The 27121-nt window shown below is 43.8% G+C and overlaps 1 protein-coding gene across 3 annotated transcripts in view; it reads right to left on the bottom strand.

Annotated features, from left to right (window-relative positions):
• The window catches only part of SMAD1 (SMAD family member 1), a 75351-nt gene extending 65822 nt beyond the window's left edge, over positions 1 to 9529 (bottom strand). Inside the window, exon 1 of one of the 3 annotated variants that reach the window (XM_008143875.3) lies at positions 9283 to 9529. The gene's annotated coding sequence lies outside the window, so the exon portion shown is untranslated. Of the gene's footprint in view, positions 1 to 6547; positions 6742 to 7849; positions 8275 to 9282 lie in introns of those variants that run through there. The other 2 variants (XM_054717699.1, XM_054717700.1) reach the window with 2 other exon arrangements.
• Positions 9530 to 27121: the final 17592 nt, after the last annotated feature.

Consider the following 27121-nt stretch of genomic DNA (forward strand, 5'->3'; position numbering starts at 1 on the left):
TCATTAACAGGCATTCATTCAATTTCTACACTTCTCTTAAAAACCTTTACCTACGATTGTCAGGGAAATGTTCCATCTACAAATTCCCAAACTTGGTATTTCACAATTCCATTACCGGCATTCCCATTGCTTCACCCTTCTCAATTAGTTTAGTCCATTGGACTAAGTATATAACCTGTGACCCGCTGATCTAGACTGGATTCAATACTGTTCTTATTAACATTCTAGACTCTAAAATTACAGTGATTTTTAGAAAGAGCTAACATTTTCTGAGTGTTTATTACATGCCACGTCCCATGCTACGTCCTCTGTGTAGTCTGTATTTCAACGACTGAGATGCCCCTCCCATTATCACCTCCAAAACCAGGAAAGTGATCATCAACGGTATGTCATGTCTAATTGACAGTTTTTTCCTCAGTAGCACATGAAATAATGTCTCACAATTGGCAGCATCTTAGAATAAGTGAAATATGAAAGTATAACTCATTTCATTTGCAATCAATCCTGAGGCTGGTGCTATAACCTCTCTTTTCCAGATGAGGAAAAGTGAGGCACAAACACTAATGGTAAGTAGCTTTCCCAAAGTTATAAAAAAGCAAGGAAGTGTTGGGGCTTGGACTTAAACCCAAACATCCAGATTCTAGAGCCTCATTTCTTAACCGATTTGCTACCCCTAGGCCAGAATAAACTCTACCAACATTTCCCTCCAATCTTACTATGGAGCCACCAAGTTACCCTAGAAGCAACAATTACCTAGTCTTCTCTACAGCCACATCAAGCTTTTCCCCAAGCTTCCCCTACTGTTTAGACTTCGAGTTCTCCATAGATCTCCTGGCATAGCACCCACAAGGGTTCTTCCAAAACTTCTCCATTATTCTAAGCTTCCAATACCATCTGCTGAGTCCCTCACCTCATTGTCCCAATGAGGGGACTTGCCTTCCACACTGCTGGGAAAAGCAGCACAAGCTGGCATGAGCTCCGCCATCTGCTTTCCTCTCAGACAACTCTCCCTCCTTACTATGGCTAATAGTTCGTCCCCTGTTGCTCAAGATCACTAACTCCGCCAATCTTTGTTTCCCATCCATTAACTTCTTTCCCTCAACCTTCAAGTATCAAGAGGTCCCATCTTTTTTGAAACATAAGTCACTCGAGAGAATTTTCAGAATCTAGTTCTCGTTTCCTAGAATACTAAGTCTATTCTCCTCAACTGCATTCACGTGATTACCCGACCTTTTCTCCTTCACCACGAACCATTGAGACACTTCCTCTCTGACCCTAGTTCTGGGATCCCTCTTCCCCCAGCTTCCCCTAACCCCATACCTTTCTTCCAGTTCCTTCTTTCGTCTACTTCAAACATACCACCCCCTTCTCCTAATTCCCAACTGTGGGTTTCAATGGGAGAGTCAACCTACCAGTTCTTTGTTTCTGTTCATGATTCTCTCAAAACACCTGGGAAGTGCAACCATCATTTCCAACCATCTGTACTTAATGTTCTGAGCCCTTCCCTAAGCTCCAGCTTAGTTTGTATCTCCAACCTGCCTGTAGAATACCTGGATACCCCACCTTCAATTCAACCCGTCAATTCTAATTTATCATCCACACAAACTATATCCCTTCTACAAGTAGTCCTTCCCCATCCTTAAGTAAAGGCTTTATTCATTTTACAGGCACTCCGGGTGGAAACTTAAGAATAATCTCTGCCTCCTCTCCCTCCCATTGCTCTATAGCCAAATAACCACCAACTGCATTTTTACTCACAAAACCCTCCTCATCAGACGGATAACTCAAATAGCTTTCTTCTTCATCTCCTGGCATTATGGGCTCTACCCCCTCCAATCCAAACTGCATGTTCAAACGCCTTCAGTGATTTCCAATGTGCCCTTATTCTGGCACTCTAAGGCCCGCAAAGTCTCACCTCAATTTAATTTTTCCGAATCTCTCTCCCACCGCACCGCACCGGGCGCCAGCAGGAATGCCTACCGTGGTCAGGCAGAGCTGCTGGTCACCAGCCTCTAGATCTGTGCTGTCCAATACGACAGCCACAGGTGGCTGTTTAAACGTAAGTTAATGAACATTTAAAATGCAGTTCTCAGCTGCACTAGCCACATTTTAAGTGCTCAGCAGCCCCGTGTGGCTAGTGGCTGTGGTCCTCCCTTGAGTTGTCTGTACAACTTACCTCTGTATCACCTGGCCACAACTCTCGCAATGTTGTTGCATTTAATTTTTCCATTTTGTGTGTCTTCTCACCAATGACTGAGCCACTCAGAACTAATATTCATCGAATAACGAAGCATAGACTTATGAAATACTGCATCCAAATGACTAAATAAGAGCATATTTTAAAACCCCTCTCCCATTAAAATGACACATTCTTTCTAATTAAACAAAAGATCTCGCATTTAGCTAACTAAATAATGATTTGATTTTAATGCCTAATGATAACACTTAAAAGATAATTAGTTCCCTTTTCTCTTGTGGTGTTTGAAACTGAAAGAAAAAAGCGATAAAGGTCTGAAATACTTCCACTTTGCAAAAGAACAGTGCAAAGAAACCACAAAAGATAGGCGACAGGAAAATGAATCAATAGTTTGAGTAACTATACCCTAACTATCTGAGATTGCAGGGGGGAAAAAAAATCTATAAAACAGCCGCCCTAAAATTAAGGGGAAACTACAAATAAGCATTAAAAATTATGTATATAAATACATGTTTAATCAAAAGTTAGACTCCTCTATCCTCTTCCCAAACATGACATTGTATTTATTTGCATTTTGAACTCAAAAGCATACAGATGCATAATTAGCTGTTGTATGTGTGTGTGTTCCCTTAAATTGAAGCTTACTGTCAAGAAAATTAGTTTAAGAAACCAGTCTACCACACCACAGACCTGGATTCTTACAGGGAATAAGGCTCTATATCTGAACATGAGAAACTAAGCAGAGAAGAGACTCGCCAGGTAGGGATTCCCGTGAATCGTAGAGGGTTTGATGCTTTATTTTCAAGAGGGAATCATCCCTAAGTTCTAATTTTAGCTTAGAACAACTATTACAAAGATGTTAAACTGCCAAAATAATGCAGTTTTAGTACCTTCCTACCAAGCTGATGTAGTCACTGGAGTTGAACTATTTATGAATGTTTTGGTTTTTCCCATCTGAAAGATAGCTTCCCTTATGCAAATGACTCTTCCTCAGAGCCTGCTCATTTCTGCAAGTCAGCAAGCAGCGGCTGTAAATGCTGTATTTTTTACTATAGGACTAGCTGTATACCATCTTAATAATGTACACCAAAATGAAGATTTACATTTAGATTTTAAGTACATGCATGCTAACTAGCTTAGCTTTTTTCTTTTTTAAGAAAGTTGCTCCAGAATAAGTATTAAAAATATTTCAGGTGTTTTTGTGGCAAATCCGATGACAGATCACCAGATTAGACTGAAAGTTGCCCTGCCAGGTAATCGCAGAAAAGGAATATAAAGAGTCAAGAGAGCCCGGCCAGGGTGGCTCAGTGGTTGAACATTGACCTATGAACCAGGAGGTCAGGGTTCGATTCCCGGTCAGGGCACATGCCTGGGCTGTGGGTTTGATCCCCAGTGTGGGGCGTGCAGGAGGCAGCCGATCAGTGAGTCTTGCTCATCGTTGATGTTTCTCTCTCTTTCTCTCTTCCTCTCTGAAATCAATAAAAATATTTTTTAAGAAAAAAAGAGTCAAGAGGTTTCAGTGTGGGGCAAAATGGAGATGCCTCCATCTGTTATCAAAGCATGCTCTACTAAACTTGGGAGCAGAGAGTAAAACCAGGGCTTCCTGGTGGTTGACTACTTGCAGGTGCGGTGACAGTGGCATACCTGGAGAGGGCACAGGAGCTCTGCACCCCTTCCTCCAGACCTTGCCCTATGCATTTCTTCCATCTGGCTGTTCCTGAGTTGTTACCCACTATCATAAATCAGTAATAGTAAGTTTTTTAAAAAAAGAAAAACCATATGTAGAAGTACAATTACAGAGAACATTTCATCAGCCTCAATGTCATTTTGTAATTTAATATCAAACTTCTCTACCTTTTTATATTTACATGATCCTTTTTCTCCTCAGATCTTTCCAGTTCTCTCTCTAGTGCCCCATAGCTCCTCCGTAAATATCCCAAACTTTTAGCTTTTGGTTAAGAATGTGATTTGTCTTTTAGTTAAGACAGGAAATGTATATGAACTGCCTGACTTAATAGGAATTTTGTACAAATCTGGAATCACCCATCTTCTGGTAAGGCCCTGCTGATTAAATCAGATAATCAGATGCAGGACTTTTCTTTTCCATCTCCAAAATGGAAAAAAAAAAAAAAAATACCTCTCTGAGGTTGTCAGACTTGATTCCTACTCAGCTCAAACAATGCTATGTACAAAAAGTCAACAACATACCGAAAAATTCTTCTTTCTCCCCTCCCCAGATTACGGTACATTGGATATGCTCAGAACAAAGCTGCAGGAACACTGCGAGTGCAGTAAGAAAAAACCAATAGCCCTAGTTGGCTTGGCTCAGTGGATAGGGCCTCTGCCTGCGGACTGAAGGGTCCCGGGTTCGATTCCGGCCAAGGGCACATGCCCAGGTTGCAGGCTCGATCCCCAGTGGGGGGCATGCAGGAGGCAGCCGATTAATGATTCCCATCATTGATGTTTCTCTCTCTCCCTCTCCCTTCCTCTCTGAAGTCAATGAAAAATATATTTTTTAAAAAAAAAAAAAGAAAGAAAAACAAATAGACAAATAAGAACTTAACAAGAAGAGTGATCCAGGTCCTGGCTCTCCCTCTGATCACTAGGTGGGTGACTTTTAGGGAAGTCAGCTATCTTCTCTGAGCCTAGGTTGCTCAACTTGATATGAACCAAATGGATTAGAAAATCCTCAAAGCAACTTTTTAACATTAAATAGCTCTATTCTCTGTAAAGGAAATTACAAATCTGAATGTTTATAAATGCACTTGGCACGGCAGTCCCATGATGTCCTTCACCTGAAATGTCATGCAATTTGTGTACTTAAGTGTACACACAAGCTTACCAGAGCATATAAGCATTTTTGGATTGGAGGACGGGAGTGAAAAGGTATAAAAGGCCCCCTGATTTCATCAGATTCTTAAACAGCCCTAACCCCCCCCCAAAAAAAATAGTTAAGAACAAGTGAACTGTAAAACTACACAAAGGTAGACATTACATATAAAAAATATTTTTTTCCCAAAGGAGTTCGCAATGAACTATTTGATCTCAAGGTGCAGTGTTTACCAGCTAAGGGAAGGAAAATACTGATGAGATAAACTGAACTACTAGAACTTTCTTCTTCAGTACCATCAGCTTGTAATTATACAAGAAAAAACACAAGGGGAAAGTGTCAGGAATGATCTAGAAAAGCAGAAATAAAACTAATTTGGTTTTTACATCAGATTTACTCTTCCAATTATGATCTGCTTCCATACGGATTAACATTGTTTCCTTTCTTCCAAACACTTAAACGGAGATAACCAAGAAAAGCACAAAGTTTGTCTAAAGGCCTAAAAATAAAAGCGAAGTCATACCTATACTGGAGTAATAAAGTCCAGCAGAACAATGATTATTTGGGAGGCCCTAGAGTCAGATTGCCTTGCTCATATCATAATCACTAGCTATGGAGCCTGAGGCAGGACAGTTTTTCTTTTCTTTACATCAGTATTTAGTCAAGTTTTGAGACTTAAATGAGATAGGAGTTTTAAAAACAAGGAAACAGTAAAAACTCAGGGAAAAAAATAGCTATAATTATTTCTCCCACCCAAAGCTCTAAATCAAAGAAGAACCCAGGACATCAATGATAAATATAATCCACAGGAAAGTCTACCTCATTTTATCCAGTAGCTGCCACTGGCACATCCAAACAAGTAGCAAAAACTGACATGTCCCTTTCTCTTTTTGACCCCACAAACTCATCAGTAGATGTGACAAGCACAGAAGTAACTGAAAGATGAGTAGAGGAGGGGGAAGAGAAGTAAAATCCCAGACCAGCACGGTCCAATGGGACCTTCTGCCATGATGGACATGTTCCATACAGGTATCCAATATGGTAGCCACTGGCCACATGGGGCTATTGAGCACTTGAAATAAAGTGCTACTGAGAAGATAAATATTTACTTTTACTTAATTTTAATTAATTTCAATTTAAATACCCACATGTGGCTAAGGCTACCTTATTGGGCAGCACAGACCTAGATGACCCATAAACTGAATAAGGACTGCCAAAAATCTAAGAAAAAAAATAGGGTCTTTTCCTGATCTGTTCATATGTTCAATTCAAGTATCTTTTGTTTTCAGTGGAGACCTAGTCACTATGACTAGTTAAAGAAATAACACGTCAGCTGATACATCAATACAGAGCAACTCAGTAAGTATGTGGTCCTCTGATATTTTAGAAGGTCCCCAAGGCCAAGTTAAATTCAAGCACACATGAAGCATGATTCAGGAGAGGGATCAGAGCTGCCAAGGTCCTCACATCAGCACCTCCAAGGCATCTGCTTCTCCACTGGCAAACGAAAAGCTACTTACACGATGCAGACTGAACACCCCTGCTGCATTTGTCTTCAATTGCTTCAGAAATTCAGAGCTCTGTAAGCCTTCCCCTCTTTCAAAAACACCAGCATTCCTGGCTGGTTCAGCCCTTCCACTATAAACAAAAATCCATGTACCACCCGTATCTGAAGCATAACACCAGACTCCTGCTTAGCTGCCCCTGTAATATGGTTTAATTATGATGACTGAACTAATAGGCTGACATCATAGACTTTTACAGGCTGACCCCATGTCATCCTGATGTATCATTTTGCACCAGTTCAGTGCTGTAAATCAATTTAAGATCTCAAGCAGGTTGAAAAGGCTGGTAATGATGCTTTCTCTGCTGCCTCTGGGGACTCTACATTATACACAACTTACATTATTTATAAAGCCTCAATGATGCCTCCATTAGCCTTGTAAGACTACACAAATGAGATCTTTTATACACACACACACACACACACACACACACACACACACACACACGCACAACTTGGCCCTGATTATGTAGGCGACTGCAGCTTAAATATACTGGTCTAATTACATTCAAGTTCATTCTTTCCCCAATCTAACCAAGTTATTTTTATCTTTAACCCAGAATTACTAGAAATCAAAATTACAACCTGGAATTTACGTTTTAACTATTAAGTGTATTTGGGGAAAATGAGGCTTACTTCTTCCTAATGCTTTTAATGAACTTAGCAGAACAAAATTAAGTTTCAAGAGGTGTAAGAGGTTAACATTTTTAATTGCCTAAAACTGTCATTTCTCTAATGCAAAAGGTCATCAGTTCTTCAAGGGTATAAAACCAAAGGATACTGCAAAAAAAAAAAAAAGAAAAGTGGATTTGGTTACATACCTATGGTTGGAGGGGTCAAAACTAAAGCAAGGACAAATCCCCACCTTCAGGAGAAACTCGATCTAGCCTGGATCCCCTAGGCTCTGGCATCACCCACCTCTAAGAAAATCATCTCTCTCGACCCTGGTTACAGTTTCCCAAGAATTGGCAACATTACACAAACGTACACCACCTGCACGGTAATATCAAATAACTGCGAATGCGAACGAGGGAGGGCGCGGGGAGGACAAACACTTACATCAGGACAACATATTTAGGCCTGGGCACCTACATGGCAGGAACACCGATGCACAATATTTACGGAATTACTAACTGAAAATGCTGGGGCAAGTGAACACCGCTTCCGCCTCGATGCTTTCCCAACGGTGGTTGCACTGCAGCTCACCCACCTCCAATAAAACGCCAAGTGGTCATTAGCAGCAAGGTGAAAAACCAACCTGGGCAGGGAGCAGCGTTCTCCTGGTGTTACCGAACGCGGCAGGCATGTTATCCACGACACGCAGGCGGCGGAGAGCGAGCAATGTTCTGAACTAAAGGCATGCTGCCATTTGTCCGCAACAGGAAAGACACCCAGAAACCGTGCCACTTCTGAATCATGCCACCTACTTTGAAAGTTCCGATACGACGGGAAGGCCGGTGGCCGCCGCACTCACGGGAAAACGACGCTTTCTCGGGAGGCGGTTCTTGAGACGCGCCCGGTTTCCAGGAGGGAAGCGCCTTCCCGGCCGCCTCGCGCAGAGTATTTTAAAACATCGTCTGCGCTTCCAAATAAACAAAAGCCGCAGCTACTGCAGCTGTGAGATCCGGCGGGCATCGGTCCCTCCTCCCTGCCTAAGGACATCAAGGAAACGCTCTCCCTCGAGCCTTCACGTTTAGGAAGCAACTAGAAAAACCAGCCTACATCTCCCTGCGTCTCAGCCCCACCACCCCCACCTTCTCCAAGAAACAACCCCGAGAAACCCTCCCAGAGCCAGGGATCGGAGTCAAGGAGCAGTTGTTCGACAGCGAACTCACAAATTCACTTGCAGTGAGGCAATCGAATCCGGTCAAGGGAAAGGAATGAGACGACACTTGGAGGCGCACGGGGTGTAGGCGGAAGAGGGGAAAAAAAAAAAATTACGCGCCGCCGCCGCCAAACCTTTGAATACATTAGAGGGAATTTCGGAACGAACTTTCCTTGACCTCGACCCCCAAAAGGCTCGTTGGGGCAGAGGAGGGGACCGATCTGGGACGCCGAGGGACCCAGGGCACCGGTGTTTCCCCCCCCCCCCACCCCCCCCCCCCCTCGTCCCCCGGGCGAGACCGGCTCCGAGCGCGTAAAGGGCAGCGCCGGCGGCCGCCCTCCAGCTCCCAAAAGGGTGGCCCGAGCCGGCGCGGGACACAATGGGCCGGCGCGCCGCGCGGACGGGCCTCGGCCGGGCTGCAGAAAGGGAAAGAGAAACGGGGTGCGGGCGGAGGGGAAGGGTGGCCGGGAGGTCCCGCCGCGAGCAGGGCCAGGGGCGAGGCTCTTGGCCGTGGATCGCGGCTTCCCCACCACAGACCCAACAAAGACGCGAAGGGAATCCTAGCTGAGCCCTGCCGGCTGGTTGGGGCGAACGGAGGAGAAGGTGGCAGGTTCGCTCCTCCGAGCGGCCCGGAGGCGCCATCACGGTGGTGGGGGGGGGGGGGGGGGTATCCCGATCCGCCCCACGCGGGGAAAAGCCCCCTCCCCGCCGCGGCCCGCACCCGGCCCCGGGGACAGCGGGAGCCCTGCGGGCCCGCGCCCGCCCCAGCGGAGGCGGCGGCGGCACGGGAGGTCCGGGGCGCTGAAGGGAGAGGGCGGAGACGCGACAGAGGAGAGAAAGTTGGGTTCGGGTCTGTTTCGTTTTACCGGGTTGGCGGCGCGCCCGTCCTCGCGGGCGCACGAGTGGCCGAGCGAGCGGGGTCCCAGGGCCCCGGTCCGGGCGGCCGGGTGCTGCCCCGCGCTGAGCTCGCCGGGTCCCTCCCCGCGCCTCGGCCCGGGCTGAGCCGCACGGCTTCTCCTTCCTCCTCCCGCCTGCCCGCTCGCTCCCGGAGCCTGGATTGATCTGGTCGCGCTGGCGTCAGGGAGTCGGAGCCGCCCAGCCTCCACTCCTCGGCTGCCAATACCCTGCGCACTCGCCCGCCCGCCCGCCCGCTCGCTTGCTCACACGCGCACCCGCGCGCCGCCGCCACCGCGCGACCAGGGATCCTCTCCAAATTCTTGGCCGCGCCGGCCCGAGCGCGGACCGCGGGGGGAGCGGCCCCCGCCCCATTGAGTCAAAGGATTAAAAACTGTGCGGTGCGTTCTGACTTCCCTCCCGCTGCCTCCTTTCGTCCCCGCGGGCGGACCTGGCGCATTATCTGCCAGGGAAGTTCTTTGTCAGTGTTTATTTTCTGAAATGCTCATCCACAGGTCCACCGCGCCCAGCGGAACCTACCGTAAACGGGAAGCGCATGTATGGCAATTCGCTTTCCAGAGTCGCCTTTTTCTGTCTCGTTTTCATTGCCCTCACCTATTCCCCAATGACTTGCAAGTCCCAGAAGTTGCACATATCCAGAACTGGACAGCCTAGTAATTATTGCATGTATTTATACCGAACCCTGAATCAATATATTTGTTCTGTGCCATTTCGGGGGGATCCAATGATTCCAGTAGGTAACCTCGTTGCTCCAATTAATGACAGATGCCACAACAGCACTCTAAATTTTTTATCTGATTTCTACAGTCTTTTCGATGATACCCTCCTCCCCGTTAAAAACAAACTAACTCTCATCTACCTGATCAGCATAGACACTGAAAATACCTTTTTGTTAAGACTTGATTTCTCTCTTGGCCAGCTCTCTGGAAGCTGGCACGAAACCTTGGATAGTTACCATAATGTTGAGTTATGTTTAGAGACGAAGTATTATTCTGAGGAATAAATTTTACATGAACCACAAGAATCATTACCACGCAAACAAAGAAAATATCACACATCTGCAAATAAATGGTACTCTCCAGTTGTTCATATACGTTTCCATATCCACATTACATTTGAAGTTCTTATTTATTGGCTACTATATTATTTCTGCTTTCCATGTTTAATTATCGAAAGAAAATGCAACAAATCCCATAAAACACAAATACTGTTTACAAATTATAGATCAGAATATTTCTGCTAATTCCTTCGTTAAACTATTTGAGCACTTACTAGTCAACTCTTAGGCCTCATCTTATTTTTCCTAAAAGCAGCATTTAACACAGTTCATGCTGCTCCTTCCAACAACAGCTGGAGTGAACCTTGTTAAATGCCACTTAGATCAGGTCACGCCTCTGCTCAAAACACTCCCTTGATAAACAGAAGGTGCTATCTCCATGCAATGGAACACTATTCAGTCATAAAAAAGAATGAAGTACTGACACATGCTACCTGTATGAACCTTAAAAAGGTTATGCGAAGTGAAAGATGCCAGAAATTGTATGTTTTCACTTGCTACATATACAAAATCCAGAACAGGCAAGTCTATAAAGACAAAAAAAAAGAATGGTGGTTGCCTGTGTTTGGGAGAATGGGGGAAGTGAGGTGGTGATAGCGAAAGGCTATGGGGTTTCTTTTTGGGGGTAACAAAAATGTTCTAAAATTAGTTTGTGATGATGGTTGCATAATCCTGTGGATATACTGAAAACCATTGAATCATACACTTTACATGGGTGAATTATACGGTATGTGAATTTTAGTTCAATAAAGCTATTTTTTAAAAAGGCATGCCAGCTTGGCCAGCATGGCTCAGTGGTTGAGCGTCTACCTATGAACCAGGAGGTCACAGTTCAATTCCCAGTCAGGGCATAAGCCCAGGCTTCGGGTTGGATCCCCAGTGTGTGGGGCGTGCAGGAGGCAGATGATCAATGATTCTTTCTCATCATTGATGTTTCTATCACTCCCTCTCCTTTCCTCTCTGAAATCAATAAAAATATTTTTAAAAAAAGAAAGAAAGAAAAGTGGTTAGGAGGGATGTCATGTCAATAAGGCATGACATCTAAATGCACTGTATGATCCTTGAGTGAATCATGAATTGAGGGGGGGGGGACTATAAAATGACATTATAAAACTGTTAATTTTTAAACCAATAGATGATCTTTTTTAGTGCAATCCTAGTAACACTCCAAATGCTATGAAATTTGATCTTGCCCCTTGTGCAAGTTATTTATTTTTTAATAAGTATATTTTTATTGATTTCAGAGAGGAAAGGAGAGGTCGAGAGAGACAGAAACATCAATGATGATAGAGAATCATTGATCATCTGCCTCCTGCACACCCCACACTGGGGATCGAGCCCGCAACCTGGGCATGTGCCCTGAATGGGAATTGAACCGTGACCTCTGGTTCATAGGTCGATGCTCCACCACTGAGCCATGCTGGCGGGGCTATTTCTTTAAATAGTAATAGAAAATTGGACTTTTTTTAAAAAAAAAAAAAAAAGAACATTATTGGAACAATTGTGAAAACTTGAAAGTGGGTTGTATATGAATATGTATCAAAACAATAAAATCTTCCCTCGGCTCCCCCATTTCACTCAAAATATAAGTTCTTATAATGCATACAGGCCCTACATGATCTTTCCTTCTTTACCACTCTGCCCTGGCCTCCAACTGTCTCCCTTGCTCACTTCCACACGTCACCCTGGCCTCTGCACAAGTCCTGGAACAACCTGTGCACACTGCTACCTCTGGGACTCTGGCACCGCTGCTTCCTCCCCTGCAAGCCCTTCTCACGGATGCTCACATGTCCCCTGTGCCTTTCCTCTCTCAGGTCTTCACTCAAATGCTCCTCTCTCGATGAGCACTACGCTAGTCACTCTATCTAAAATTTAACACACACGCACCACATACCCCTCCAAAACATACACACTTCATATCCTCTTTCCCTGCTCGGCATGGATATTTCACGTATCACTACCTAACTACTCAGCCAAAAGAGCAGGATTCTGGATCTGTTCTATTCATTGCCATATCTCAGTGCCTAGAGCAGTATCTACCACCTATAGGAGCTCATCAAACACTTGTTGGATGAATGAATCAAGCACTGTTTAAGTCATAGGGGATATGGTGGCCAACAAAACAGATAAAAATCCCTGCTTTCATCAAGGAAGACAAATAATGAATAAATGCAGCCATGTACCACATAAGGACATTTCTGTCAACAAGGAACTGCATATACAACAGGTGGTCCCATAAGATTATAATGGAACCAAGTCCTGGCTGTGTGGCTCAGTTGGTTGAAGCATCAACCTATACACCAAAAGGTTGCAGGTTCGATTCCCATTCAGGGCACACACCTTGGTTTCGGGTTTGATCCTTAGTCAGAGCACATACGGGAAGCAACCAATCAATGTTTCTCTCACATTGATGTTTCTCTCTCTTTCCTTCCTTGCTCTCTAAAATTCACATATCCTTGAGTGAAGATAAAAATTAAATTAAAATAAAGATTATAATGGAACCAAAAAATTCCTATCCTATATAATAAAGAGCTAATATGCTAATTAGACTGGATGGTAGAATGACCTCCTGGAAAGACCTTCCAGAAAGACCAGTGAGCAGGGGCGAGGCCACAGAGCCACGAGGCAGCTGAGGCCACGAGGGCCTATGCTAGCACAAATTTCCTGCATCAGGCCTCTAGTTGCCTAATAATGTCTTAGCACAATGTGTTACGTGTTTATGGTGACGTTGGTGTAAACAAATCTGCTACACTGCGGTCATATAAAAGTACTAGAGGCCTGGTGCATGAAATTCGTGCACGGCGGGAGGAGGGCAGGGGAGGCCCTCAGCCCAGCCTGCACCTCTCGCAATCTGGAACCCCTCGGGGGATGTCTGACTGCCGGTTTAGGCAGGCTTAAACCGGCAGTCAGACATCCCTCTCACAATCCGGGACCACTGGTTCCTAACTGCTCACCTGCCTGCCTGCCTGATCGCCCCTAACCACTCTGCCTTCCTGCCTCATCACCCCTAACCACTCTGCCTGCTTGCCTGATCACCCCTAACCACTCTGCCTGCCTGCCTGATCGCTTCTAACCCCTCTGCCTGCCTGCCTCATCACCCCTAACCCCTCTGCCTGCCTGCCTGATCACCCTTAACCCCTCTGCCTGCCTGCCTGATGCCCCTTACCACTCTGCCTGCCTGCCTGATCCCCCTAACCCCTCTGCCTGCCTGCCTGATCCCCCTAACCCCTCTGCCTGCCTTCCTGATCACCCCTAATCCCTCTGCCTGCCTGCCTGGTCCCCCCTAACCCCTCTGCCTGCCTGATCACCCCTAATCCCTCTGCCTACCTGCCTGGTCCCCCCTAACCACTCTGCCTTCCTGCCTGATCACCCCTAACCACTCTGCCTGCCTGCCTGATCACCCCTAACCCCTCTGCCTGCCTGCCTGATCGCGCCCCTTACCACTCTGCCTGCCTGCTAGATTGCCCCTAACCACTTGCCTGTCTGCCTGATCGCCCCAACCACTCTGTCTGCCTGCCTGATAGCCCCTAACTGCTCACCTGCCTGCCTGATCGCCCCTAACCTGCCTCGGCCCCGCCGCTGTGGCTTCATTTGGAAGGGCGTGCAGAATGATGTCCAGAAGGTCATTCAGCTGTCCGGTCTAATTAGCATATTACACTTTTATTATTACAGATAGCACTTACAATCGTGTACAGTCCATAATACTTGATAATAATAATAAACTCTATTGCTGCTTTATGCATTTACTATCATATACTTTCTGTCATTATTTTAGAGTGTACTCTTTCTACTTAAAAATAATAAATAAAAGTTTGCTGTAAAGAAGCAACCCCCTACATCTCATGTTTATTGTGTCTCTTGATTGCACCATTTTCGCTTGTGCTTGGTTTAATCTCATGCTGTATCGTAACGTGCTGTACAGGCTTGGAGCCTTAGGGCAATAGGCTAGAGCATATAGCCTAGTTGTGCAGAAGGCTACACCGACTAGGTGTGTGTACCTGTGCTCTATGGTGTTTGCACAGTGACAACATCGCCTACGGATGCATTTCCCAGAAAGTATCCCCATCCTTAAGTGGTGCATGACTGTACACAAATATGCTAAGAGGTGGTACACACGATGGAAGTGGCAGGGTGAGAGGGGCTGGGAAGGGGGAGGTTGATATTTCTATAGGGGCAGGGAAAACCTCCCTGGCAAGAGATCCCGAAGAAAGACAGGGAGAGTGCTACGTGACCTGGGAGGAGGTTTGCCAATCTCCTGAGCAGAGGGAGAGCAAGGGTGAGGACCCTGGAGCTGGCTCTCCTTCATCCCTTCACAGGAGAGCCAGGGGGAGCCAGTCCCAAGAGGAGAGGCAGAGTGTGTGGGCCCAGGTGCACACAGGCTGGTGGCTGCAGAGCTGGAAACACAGGGCCGTTCCCCTCTCTCTGCTTCTCTTATCTTGGTGACATCGCCACAGACCCCTGAGAATGGTGAGGGTGGGAGAGATATGGGAAGCTGGAAGAGAGAGGAGCAGATAGGAAACGGTTTTCTTCTGGGAGAGTTTGAGAGCATATGAACCTTGGAAGCATGGTCAGCCTCCCGGGCAGCGCTTTTAAATCTATTTGAGGTTAGTGGTCATGAATGTACAGCAAGACCACCCAGCATAGTTGTGGATTTTTCTCCAGACTCCTCAGCCAGTACGGGTAAAGCTGGGTTTAACCAGGGCTGGGTTTTGGCAGGAGGGTGTGATCGAGAAAAAGAGTGTTACAGAGCAGAGGGTGTAAGCAAGGGAGTGACGGTGGGGGACTGTGATAAGAAAGGAGGTGAGAACAGAAAGGACTGGAGGACGATGGAAAGGTGATGGGATCAATGGATTGAAGGTCCCAGTAGGGTCCAAAACCCTAGCTGGTTTGGCTCAGTGGATAGAGTGTCAGCCTGTGGATTGAAGGGTTCTGGGTTCGATTACGGTCAAGGGCACATGCCCGGATTGCAGGCTCGATCCCCAGTAAGGGATGTACAGGAGGCAGTCGATCAATGATTCTCTCTCATCATTGATGTTTCCATCTCTCTCTCCCACTCCCTTCCTCTCTGAAATCAGAGCACATACAAGAATCAACCAACAATTAAATATATATATATATAATTGCCGGAGTTGGGAACCACTCCCAAAAGCTGGGGAACAGACCGAGAATAGCATGCTTGAAATTGAAATTATGGAGCTGGGACGGTTTGGGGTCATGCCAAGATCTAGTGGTGTGACCAGAGAAAGCTGGCTGGCTGAGATGGTAGAAGACAAGTTCCTGGTACCCAAGGTCCCTCAAGTATAATGCAACCCACATCTTCTCCTGGTCTCCTTCATACTTTCACACAAACACTGGCAAATTTGCAACAATATTCCCCCAAAGCATTTCAATATTGTATCCTTTGTTCATATTTGGTATAGGATCCTGCCCTCTCCAATTTTCAAAATCCTATCTGTTCTTTAAAGCCCAACCAAGGACCTTTCAATCCACAGGCTGACACTCCCAGATAGAAAACAAACAAACAAAAATATGTTTTAAAGCTGGGATGTATGGGTTTGTCAAGCTCAAAATTCTCATTTTAACAAATGAGGGAGATGAGGTCTAGAAAAGTTACGTAATTTGCCCAAGGTCAAAAAACTGCTAAGTGGCAGAATCAGGTCCAATTCCAAATCTCCGAATCCAGAGTTATCTCTTCTCTACCCTGAAGCTTCATCCCTGAGGCCCTCTCAGCTCCCTTCCTCTTGCTGTGCCCTGTACACTGCGTTTGTACCTATGCATGTCACATAGCACTCATCGCTTGACCCATTGGTTATACACAGGATGTCCCCCAAAATGTGTACAAACTTTAACAGCTAATAGCTCCATTTTGAAAATGAAATGTATTTTAACAAACACTGCCTTTATAATCATTCACAGCGTGTGTATACATTTTGGGGTACACCCTATATTATCAAACCCTATAAGCTCATTTACAAAGATGGATGAATAATGACTAGCCTTTCTTCCCACAAAAAGCTACTTTTTTCTCTTCACCCGTACAATATTTTGGCACAAATGTCTCTAAAAAAGCCTGATTGGAGTGCTGCATAGATGAAGCTCATAATAATACATATCAAGCTCCCAATAGCTAGAGTTTACTGCGCATTTACCTGGTACAATGCTAAGCATTTGAGAGGCATCTTCTCTTTCTGGCCGCAGAGTCTCCCTGTGAGACGGATGCCATTACCCTCACCTGCTAGTAATATCAGTGCCTATCGAACAGGGTTTGTGGGGCATAATATTGAGAATAATGATGATGAGAATACTAGCTAGCATTTACTCAGTGAGTACTATTTGCCAGGCATTGTTTTGAGCACTACTTTATCCTTCCAAACAGCCCTCTGATACAGTTATGTTATCTCCATTTTATAAATGAGGAAACGGAAGCACCAAGATGTGTAGTAACTTTCCCAAGATCACACAGCAAGTAGGCTGATTCCTCTAAAGCAGGGGTCCTCAAACTTTTTAAACAGGGGGCCAGTTCACTGTCCCTCAGACCGTTGGAGGGCCGGACTATAGTTTAAAAAAAAAAACACACAAAACTATGAACAAATTCCTATGCACACTGCTAAGTCGGCTGCTAAGCAGGACAGGCAGCGGCGGCAAAAACACCCGGCGGGCCGGATAAATGTCCTTGGCGGGCCGCATGTGGCCCGCGGGCCGTAGTTTGAGGACTACTCTAAGGTGCTTAGCGTGGCCTCTGGTACATTGTATATGTTCAATAAATTTGCCAAAATTCTTTGCATTGAAAGTTCATAGTACTGTGCTGAGCATACAATTTCTGCCTCCAAAGTCAAGTATTTAGGCAGACTCACACTGACAAAATATTTAGTGGACTGTTCAGTCTTTAAAAGTTTTAATAACTATATATAAGTTCCAGGAAAAAATTATTAGTCTTGCCCAGTAACATAGTCCCGATACGCCAAAGTTGTGGGTTTGATCCCCACTCAGAGCACATACAAGAATCAACCAACAAATGCATAAGTGCAAATCTCTCTTCTCTCTCTCTTTCTTCTCTCTCTCTCTCTCTCTCTCTCTCTCTCTCTCTCTCTCTCAGTCATCCTCTCTCTAAAATCAATTTTTAAAAATATTCTTAAACAATTTTGCTTGTGGTAGCAATTTCTCTTTACTAGACCTGTGCCCATTGGCAAGCTTGCCCAAGTTGAAAGACTGGCTTTGTCTGCCTTTAATATGAAACCTAAATGATCGTGGCTTAAGCAAAATAGGAATTTATTTCATCTCTTGGAAAAAGAGATCAAAAACAGGAATTCCAGGAATGGTGAGGCAACTCAAAGATGTCAAGGCCAAGATCCCTGTGATTCCCTTGGCCTCTCCCTCATTGTTGATTACAAAATGGCTGCTGTAGCTCCAGTCGTCACATCTGCCTTCCAAGGCAGGGAAAAAAAGCAGGGGGGAGGGGGAGCGTGGAGGGGATAAGGACTAAGGCGTGAACTGAGTCTGAAGCCCCTTTAAGGAACACACCACTGCCACCACCATGTGCGGCAGGCCATCACCACCACCATGACATCTATCTGACTACGGCTACCACATCATTAAACACTGTCTTAGGGCCTGTCCTATTTGCAAGAGTGGATGGAAAATGTCATGGTTTTTGTGTTTAATCTTAGAAAATTGCCAATGCAACAGAATGGAATTCCTGCCAATGATGAGAAGGGGAGGGTGAATGCAGCAATGTGCTCCAAATGGCTCGCTCTGGTTTGTGAGAGCCGATGGTTAAATTTAGGTTTTTTACAAGGTGGTTGTTAAACATATCGATAGTCTGAAATTGGTCACAGTGGGAGTGTTTACACCACAAAAAATTGGCAAACACCACAAGTTAAGGCCTTTTCTTTTTTTTTTCCTAGTTAAGCACCAGCACACCACTGAGTACTGGGCAGGTAACGAGGAGTCCCTGCCACAGAAGGCTTTTTGTTTTCCTTGTTATATTTGTCATTTATCTTTGACTGTAATGCTGGAGACTTAGGAACTGAGGCAAGTAATCTTTTGAAGTACTTGGCATATTAATAATCCCCCTCTCCTTATTCCATAAAGATGTCAGGTCTTAGTGTGTATGTTAGCTTTTAGTATTTCCCCAGAGAATATACAAGTAGTTTCTTGTTTTGTTCTTCTTTATTTTATTTTTCCCATCACCATTTATACCCCCTAGACCCTCTTCTACCTCCACCGTCTCCCCTGCCCCCCGCCCTGCAATCACCATGAGTCATCCATGCCCATGAGTTCTTTCTCATTACAAGTTGTTTTTTGGGCATTCAGTTAGGAATGTCACAAAACTACTGTAAAGTTTTGTTCAGGAAAGAAGTTCCACGTAAAAATATTCTGTCCTGGTGCGATTCCGCCGTGCAGAAGCAGCCTCCACACTTTGTCTGAGGCTGTCACCTTAACTGTAATACTAAGCTGCTGCTGAGACACACCAGCTCTCCTAAGTTAAGGTAGAACTTTCCTGAGGTATGAAAAATCCTTTACAATAATTTCTTCTTCCAAAATTTATTCCTGGAAAATGAGGAAAGTAGAACATCCCTCCCCCCAACCCCTTCCTGGTTATAAAGAAGGAATCAATAGGTTTTCACTCATAAGGAAGACACGCCTTAGGTAAGTATTTTTAGGTTTTATTTTGAACACAAACAGATACTTAAAAACACAGCACTGATAGGGACAAAGAATGGCTTTCCTTTGGTTTGAATGAGACAATAAGAAGGTAGGCAAAGGGGACATCTGTAATAGTGTACATTCAATAAACACGGTTTGACTTCCTCTACCCCTCACCCCCCTAAAAAGAAGAAGAAGAATGATTTCAGGAGCTGAGCCAGAAACCAAGAAGTAAATCTCAAGGGCTTGTGAACATGACCCCACCTAAGAAGTTTTGCCTCCAAAACAGAACTTAGGGCACTTAGAAATGAGCACCAGAAACAAAGTCTCATATAAATTAGGGTTGGATTTTTCTCTTGTGATTAACAGACAAGACTGACAAAATGAAGCTTTGAAATTTTGCATTAAATTTTCCTTTTATTTCTTTTGATGATATCTTGTATGACAGGATTTTTTTTTGTCGCCTTTGAAGCCCATTGTATAAATAAAAACAGTAAATCTATTTTTTTGTCTAAAAGATTTTTTAAAGAACCTTTCTTTGTACGACATTCATTAGCCTGTGTTACCCAACTGTAGCAGCTGTGATGAGCAATCTTATTTGAAAAACAACAATGATCAAATAGCGATCAATCTATAAGGCTTGGGTATCCTACAGAAGCAACCACATTTGAGCACTGTCTCTGTTCAGGAGTTTTTGGAGGGTGGTCCATAAATGACACCTGCTTCCTCTCCTGAGTATGGAGAGAAAGAACCAAACCCAGAAATCAGAGAGATGGAACTCAGAATATGATCTGTATGTTATATAAAGTGGGTTGGGATGTTTAGCCTTTAGACGTGTGGCCAAATTGGCTTGTCAATATTTTACCTCCGAATTAGAAATTTTCAGGCACCAGCAAGTGGGACAGCCACCAGCTGCAATTTCCTTGATCTTGGGTCATTCCCTCTCAGAGAATGCCCTTCTGCTGGTTTCCCGAAGGATTCTTCCGCTCCACATCAGCAGATACCCCGAGTTAGCTCATCTTTCAGAAGAAAGGCTAAGGTTGCCCTTTTCCACTTGAGACAAGGTGATCAGGTTTTTTTCCAGTTAACACAGGGATACTCCACTTTGCCTAAATAAAGCTTCTTAAAGTTTGCATTTTGTTTTTAAGGAGCTCAAACTCAAATTTTGCCCAGTTCAAAGTTTCTGCAGTTGTATTAACCCCCAAAGCCATGCTTTGTGTAAAACCAAAGGAGAGAGAAGAAAAGGTAAAAAAAAAAAAAAATGGTGCGATTACTACAGAAGGTCCTGGCAAAAGTCAAAGCATAATATTAATCCTGTCAGCAAATGTATACTGGGTGCCTACTGGATGCTGGACACAGTTGGAGGCACTGGGGGTACTACTTTCGCTTTCAATGGGCATATGTTTTAACTGGAGAGACAAACAATAAACAAAGGAACACACAACACGTTAAGATGTGATCATTTAAGCTGTGAGGGCAATAAAACAACTCTGTGGTAGACCATGGCTCTAGGGAATGGGCAGGGTTCTGTTTCAGATAGGGTGGCCAGAGTGGGCCTCCCAGAGGGAAGAACTGAGAGCTGAGATGTGGACAATGAGATGGAGGCTGGAGAAGATCATCATTTAGATCTTCACAAGGACTTGGGAGTTTTTCTAACTGCAATAGGATGTCATTGAATGATTTAAAGCAGGGGAAAGACAGGATTTGAGCCACCTTGTCCTGGCTTCTCTGTAGAAAAGTGGGAGCTACAGAAGGTTCAAGAGTGGAAACAGGTAGGCCAGTTCAAAGGCCACTACACAGTAGGCACAAGAGAAGCTTGTGGCTGGGGCTGGAGGTTAGTGATAGTGACAGACCAAGGAGAATAGAATGCTGTGGTGAGGATAAAAGACAAATCTTCATTTACTATAAGCTCCAAGAGGACAAGAACCAAGCCCGTGAAAGCTGCCTTTTAGTGGTAACTTGAGAGTCTGTACATTTCAGGAAATGAAATTTTTTAAAAGATGCTTGTCACATGTTTATATTTTCCAACCATACTTTCAAAAAACTCAAGAGTCTTCTCTTCAAAAATGAAGAATTACAGAATTTCTCTGCCAGCAACACCTTCTTTTCCTCTCATTTAAACCTTTGCTTTCTATAGCTCCTTCCCCCAAACAATAAACATGCTCTAATAGCTTTCATCCTAAAAACACATCTACACATTCATCAACATATAAAACAGAGCCACAAAAATAAAACTCCTCTTGCTCCCAAATTTCTCTAGTTATAGATCTGTTTCTTCTCGCCCATGCTTCCTGAAAGAGTAGTTTATACTTCCTGCTGTCTCCGTTTTTTTTTTTGTCACATTCACCCCATGACCAACTATAATCTGATTCCTGTCTGTATCATGACAGTGAAAGGATTCTGGTTTTGCTAGCATCAGTGCATACTGCTGGATAAGTTGGGTATAATACAACTTATCCCTGGTTAGGATTTCATTGACCTTCATGTTGCCAAATCCACTGATTTCTGTCTTCTATTGGGTAGTTTAGATTCACTGGACACTACCAGGCATTCCCTCATTTTCAAAAACTTTAGCTTTGTAACAGACTAGAAACAACCTAAATATACTTTCCTAGAGGACTGGTTGAATTAACATCATGGGGTACTTTGGAGCTGTAATAAGGAATCGGGACTATTTTCCATATGCTGCAGGGAGTCATCTCTAGGATATTTTGTTAAATAAAAAGAGTAAGGTAGAGAATTAGGCATGTTATCTATTTTAAGAAAGTGGATGTATATGAATATCTACTTATATATATATTTGCTCATAACAAAATAATAGTGAGAGGATAAACCAAAACTTTAAAAAAAAACAGTTGCACATAAGCGAAGAGAGAGAATAAGGTGGAGAAAACAGAGATGGTGCTAGAGTTCTAGGACCAGACCATGTTTATGGATTTGACTTTGGAACCATGGAAATGTTTTACCTAATTATAAAGCAAAAGTAATTTTTTTAAAAATCAATAAAAACTAAAATAAAAATGAAACAGGTAAACCTAACTGTAAATCAAGACTGACAAACACACAGAGAGGAATTATTTCAAATGACTTTAAATTTACGGTAATCTGACTGTAAATTCCTACTGGTATATAATTTAAGGACAAAAAACTAAATACATCTTAAACTACTTTCAGTATTTAATATTATTAGTAATGTTTGGCATTTTTACTCTGAAGTTATCATTAAAACATATAATAAAAGTAATTACTTTAACTTTGCTACTAACCACAATTTTCACCAAAAGAAAAAAAGCAATGAAATTTAACTAAAGATGCTTTAGTCTTATTTTTGAAATGGGAATATCAGTGTGAACTCATGATGTATTTCATCTAAAAATACATATTTTCTGGCTCTTTTGAGGGGAAAGTCCTAGAAACAATTACTAATGAACACCTTCAACATCCGGATTGTGGTCTGTAAATACCATTTCCTGGTGAAAAGAAACCAGGCCTTTTGGAGAAATATCAGAAGCCTAATCTGGAGCAACCATGCATAGGATTACTGTGGATCAACTTGTCATTTTGTTATAATGTTGATGAGAAAAATCAATGCACATGCTACTGGAATAATTTCAGAAGACTCAGGAACCAACTTACTGATGACAAGTGTGCCATGATAATGAAGGAGATTAACATAAGGAGGAACTAGGTGAGGGGTATATAGGAACTCTGTACCATCTTCACAGGTTTTCTGTAGTCTCTGCTCACTTAGTCTAGAGACCTTAAGCCTTCCTGACAGTGTGGCCCCTAAAGTTATAGAGGGAAGAGCATAAAACTCCTTTCCTCAAATTCTCTGTTACAGTAAGTCCTTAAGGTCTTCGAAAGGTTCTTGGAAACTGTGACTTTAATTAAGTGACACATAACAAAACCAATTTCACCTCAGGCTATGGGTAATTGATATGAAGAATTAAGTTTCCACAGCATACTTCTGTTCACAAAAACATCACCAAACTTCTAAATAAAGACCCAAAAACACTTCTAATATTAAACATTGAAATAAGTGTGAGCTATACATACATTTAAGAAAGATGCATACAAACAAGTGAGAGAATTCTTTTGCAGGCTACTTCTTCCAGATCAGGGTCTAGGTGGCTGGAGCAAGGCAGGCAGCCTTCAATCTGGACAGGATGCCCTTCCATCCCAAGGCGCACCCACACCCACATTCACTCAGACTGGAGTGACGTAGACATGCCAGTTCCCCTGAGCTGCACATCTCTGGGATGCGGGAGGAAACCAGAGTCCCCAGAGAAAACCCACGCAGACGGGGGAGAACGTGCACATTCCTCACAGACAAAATTATTTTACTTAAGAACCTGCTGTACTTCCTGGAAATGCATTATACAAAGTCAACTAACCCACAAGGAAGGAAAAGGTACCATCTGAAATAGGTCTTAAGATGATGGCTCCCTTGGAAAGAGACTTGACTTGGGGTGGTGAACACACAACACAATATACAGATGATGTAGTATAGAGTGGTACACCTGAAACCTATGTCATTTTATTAACCAACGTCACCCCAAGAAATTCAATAAAACCTATGTCATTTTATTAACCAACGTCACCCCAAGAAATTCAATAAAAAGGGGAAAAAATATTGTCCCCTATGCCTGTCACTGTTAATGTGCTCTAATATCTAGCACCAGGCCCAGAAAATTGAGACTTCCTTCCCTTTCAAGCTCTCGGTTTCCTCTAGGTAGGGATCCCCATCAGTCAGCAAATGTTCTTTGGCTCAATGTAGCTTACAGGCCCTATAGTGAAGCTCTCCATCACACAAGCTTTCTCCCCAGTGCATTTGTATTAATGTGTTCCTTCCTCTCCGCAAGCCTCTCCCAGGAAACGTCTCCCTCCCTAATTGTGTTTTCAATAGACAGAAATGAACTCTCATCAATCTTCACTCCTACATTGTAGTGTTTGGATACCGTCATGTCCCTTCGAGCACTAGATTCATTTGTTTATTCAATAAATATTTACTGAGCACCTACCAGGCCCCCTTACACGTCAGGAAGCAAGGCACAACTCTTGCTTTCATGGAATGGCCAACCCAGTCACTCCTGCACATGCCCTGCGAGATGACTTCAGACAGTGGCATGCCGGTACGTAAGGAACAAGAAGTGTCAAGAATCAGATTAGCGCACGCGGATTTCCTGTTCTCGTAGCTCTGATTATATTACATGCAAAGACAGTCCATTTTTCTCATAGATAGGCGGTGTGCTTTGCTTCTCATAGTCCCAGAAACATTGGGCTGTCTGCAGGTGTTGTGGGAAAACATTTAAGAAAATTTAAGAAATGCCATAAGGGAAATGACTCACTTTGTAGAAATTCAGGTCAATAGTGCGTTTGGAATGATCCACTTTACCAGCTTGGAGTACAAACACAATCGCCTCACTTTTACTTACACAACTTACTTCCCCAGGCCTCCCCTAGACCCCCTACTTGGGCAGGAACACTGGGGACTTATTCCATTCAAGAGACTGGTCCTGCTGCAAAAAGCCAGAGAGAGCGAGAGAAAGCCAGGAAGTGTGACCAGCTCACTAATGCTGTGGCTTGGACCTCTGCCACAGGAGGTTACAGGTGGGTCCTACACATTCTGATGTCAGGACATTTGTTTGTGGTTGCCACGACACTCCTATTGCTTCAGCTCTTTTCTTCCCATCAACCCAACAGGCCCCCCCCCGCCCCCAGCTCTGAGGCCACATCTCTTTTAGATCACACTCCCAAGCTCAGCCATTTGTCCTAATGCTTAGAACAGGGCCCGGTGGGCTGTAGTTAAGGAAGATCCCAGCCCCAGCCTCCCATCGCACTGGAGGAGGTCTCCCCCATGAAGCCTGGCTCCATCCACCTGGCATCCTCCCTGCCTTCGGACCACATCCACATCCCAACAAGGGCTCTTCCTGTTGCACAAAACGGGATAAGGCAGATGTTGCTAAGCAACACACACACACACACACACACACACACACACACACACACACCTATTTTGTGCACCGTCACCTAAACCTACACACAAACTTTCACAGGCAAGGATTGCCCGATTGCCTTGAAATGTTCATAACTTGGAGGGTGTTTTAAATGCTTCGCTACAAACAAGAAACATCCTCCAAGGCACTGTTCCTGGCTGAACAGTGGCAGTGGCGCCCCGTTCCAGCACAAACTTTTCATAAAGAAAGGTCTGCTTCCAAGACGATGCTTTTGAGCGAGGCCAAGTGATAATCATTATTCAGGACCTGAATGCTCTTCAGCTGGGGAGAGGAAGGGAGGGTTCATTAGTTCATTTGTGTCTCCCCTCCTAACAGCTTGTCGTTTTACCGAGCATTCGTATTTTAATAACCGAGGAGAGTGCGAGAGGGGAAATGTTAGTGTGTTATTTGTGCTGCTGTCTAGGGAGTGTGGTGTTGAGCAAATACAAACCAATGCTGATGGTAACATCGAAGTCGCTCTGGGAACAGAGCTCCCATTTGAGGCTCAGCTCTCCTATGCAGGCACTCCAAGTCTTCTACAGCCTAGGCCTGACCCCCTGGTCCCCTTAAGTTACCACTATTTTCCTAACCACATTCTGAGCACCAGTTATATTTGTTTACATTTTTAAAGGTAAACTTTGATTTGGAATCATTTTAGATTTACAGAAAACCTGGGAAGGATAGTACAGAGTTCCTATAGACCCCTCACCTAGTTTCTCCTAATGTTAACCTCTTTCATTATCATGGCACATTGGTCAAAATTAAGAAGAAACAACAACAATACATTACTGTTAACTAAACACCAGTTTTAACTACTAATGTCCTTTGTCTGGTCCAGGAAACACACCAGACACCATGCTACATTTAAACCATGCACATTCCTCCCCAGGATGCCTCTTCCTCTCCTAACTTACTTAATAATTTAAGTCTTACCTATTCTTCAAGTCCATTCAAATCTTATCTCTGCAATGTCTTTCCTAATTGTTTCTGTCCTCAGTGACTTCCCTAACCTTCAAATTCCAGAACCATTTTGGTCCAGATCATGTTTTTGGAATGTGGCATACACTGACCTGCATTGTCATGTATCTTTTTATATTTTTTTTGCCAACTAGCATTTAAGGAAAGGATAATATTCATTTTCTGGCACATGTGCAAGCACTGTGTTCTCAGTAAGTGTTTAGTGGTAATGAATTTATATAGTATTCATGATATGTTATTGTACCATTAGCATACACAATACAGAGTAGGTTACTACATTTATATTTTAAAATATAATAGATATAAATGTAATCTGATGAGTATTAATACACACTAATATTTATGAAGTGCAGACCATATGCCAGGCATCCTAGTAAACGTTTATAATTCTCATGAGACCATGTGTGGAAATACTATGGTTACCCCCATTTAAGGTTAAGTAATTTGTCTACGACTACCCAGCACTAATGAGATGGAGCCAGGCCTCAGAGCCAACACTATGGCTCCAGAGCACACACTCCTAACCACTTTTCTTTCTTTCTTTTGTAAAATATATTTTTATTGATTTCAGAGAGGAAGGGAGAAGGAGAGAGAGATAGAAACATCAACTGAGCCCGCACCCCGATCATGTGCCCTGACCTGGAGTTGAACCATGACCTCCTGGTTCATAGGTCTATACTCAACCACTGAGCCACACCAGCCCGGCCCTAACCACTTTTCCATAACATTTTGTCCCAACAATGATTTCAGATGAGTTGTTTGCACTATTGCCTCCTTTGCATCAGCAGCCAGTCTTTCCTGAACGTCTAAATCCTGGCGTCCCCAGAAGCCTACTGAAAACTGTTGTTGAAAGTTTCAAATTACTTTTTTTCTTATCAGTTCCAATGGCCTTACAATCTGTCCCATGATGCTTCTTCTCTGTGCAGCTGGAACTTAGAAACTATTTTGCATTATGTCCCATCTCTCCTCCCCAACGGCAGGGACTTTGTATCCTCATGCCCAGGACCAAACTTTGAACACCACAGAATACAACTGTTTTTCCTCTTTGTGACGATATTCTGAAATTCTTAAACTTTGTAAATTATAAAAGAAGTTAATGCAATTAAGACATTC

Source organism: Eptesicus fuscus, chromosome 6 (genome assembly GCF_027574615.1).
Source record: "Eptesicus fuscus isolate TK198812 chromosome 6, DD_ASM_mEF_20220401, whole genome shotgun sequence".
Taxonomy (NCBI): Eukaryota; Metazoa; Chordata; class Mammalia; order Chiroptera; family Vespertilionidae; genus Eptesicus; species Eptesicus fuscus.